The following is a 1112-nucleotide window of genomic DNA, read 5'->3' as shown; positions in this document are numbered from 1 at the left end:
AAAGAGACAAAATAAATGACGGATTCATTCCATTGAGTTAGGGTACACGCACAACAAATTATCTATGGAATTTCCTATAATAAAGGATTTTGTATTGGAATACATGTATGTCCATGTACTTACGGACAGCATTCGTCACTAATATCTAATCAACCCTAACTTTGGCTCTGTGTAGCAGATTTGAGGCGAGGAATGAGTTGAGGGGCCAGCTGAAAACTGTGTCTCAAACATGACATAAATTACTCTACTCTAAAGAAGGTCAAATGTAATAATTGAAATACGTAGTGGAGTAGAATTGTTGTTTTGGGGGTTCCAAAGGGCCTAAATGCTATCAAATAAGGTGTTTTGTAACATAAAATTTCTCTGAAAGTATTGTGGGTTTAGTTGGAGAGATGGAAGAGAAAATCTGCAGAAAAGAAGAAGAAACGGTTGGGTGTAAGATGTACAAAGGCGTTCGACAGAGGAGTTGGGGAAAATGGGTGTCTGAAATTAGACAGCCACGGAATAAACGAAGAATATGGCTTGGAACTTATGATACTCCACACATGGCGGCTCGAGCTTACGACGTTGCAGCTTTTAGCCTCAAGGGAAGCAATGCTTTCCTTAATTTTCCTGAGCTGGTGAAAACGTTTCCCAAGCCATGTTCTTTAGATCCTCGTGATATACAGTCTGCAGCTTCACAAGCAGCTCGTTCATGTTGTTCTCAGGATCTCAAGGAATCTTCTTCCTTGCAAAGAAGCGTAGATATAATCAGTCCAGTCTTATCAGATCAGGAAGGGATGGAGAAAATTAATACCATTTCGACTGGTTGCACGGATTTGGAACTGAGGTTAGCTTTGTGTGGTGAAAAATCATAAAACTGCTAAATATGATAGGTTTTTAAGAGGTGCATGTTTCTACTTAATGGGTAAAAGCAGATTTTCTATGGATTCGTTATCCTTTCTGATAAATCAATGGTGCGTATGTTTATAATGGTTGTGAAATCAGTGATCTATTTGTTAGATAAACAACAATAATTTTTCATTGGACCAATTTTGCTCTAATTGTAGCTTTTCTTTTCTAGTTTTAACTTTCATGGTTTCCTATAAAATTGTTTTCATGCAATTCCACCA

General features: G+C 37.6%; 1 pseudogene; it reads left to right on the top strand.

Annotated features, from left to right (window-relative positions):
* The first annotated feature begins 392 nt into the window (after positions 1-392).
* LOC149537962 (ethylene-responsive transcription factor TINY pseudogene) lies at positions 393-857 on the top strand (annotated as a pseudogene).
* Positions 858-1112: the final 255 nt, after the last annotated feature.

The sequence above is a fragment of the Cupressus sempervirens genome, chromosome 9 (genome assembly GCF_028749045.1).
Source record: "Cupressus sempervirens isolate cs-2001-9-10 chromosome 9, ASM2874904v1, whole genome shotgun sequence".
In the NCBI taxonomy this organism is placed as follows: domain Eukaryota; kingdom Viridiplantae; phylum Streptophyta; class Pinopsida; order Cupressales; family Cupressaceae; genus Cupressus; species Cupressus sempervirens.
Note: the sequence above shows the minus strand (reverse complement) of the source record. Positions and strands in the feature narration are given on the sequence as shown.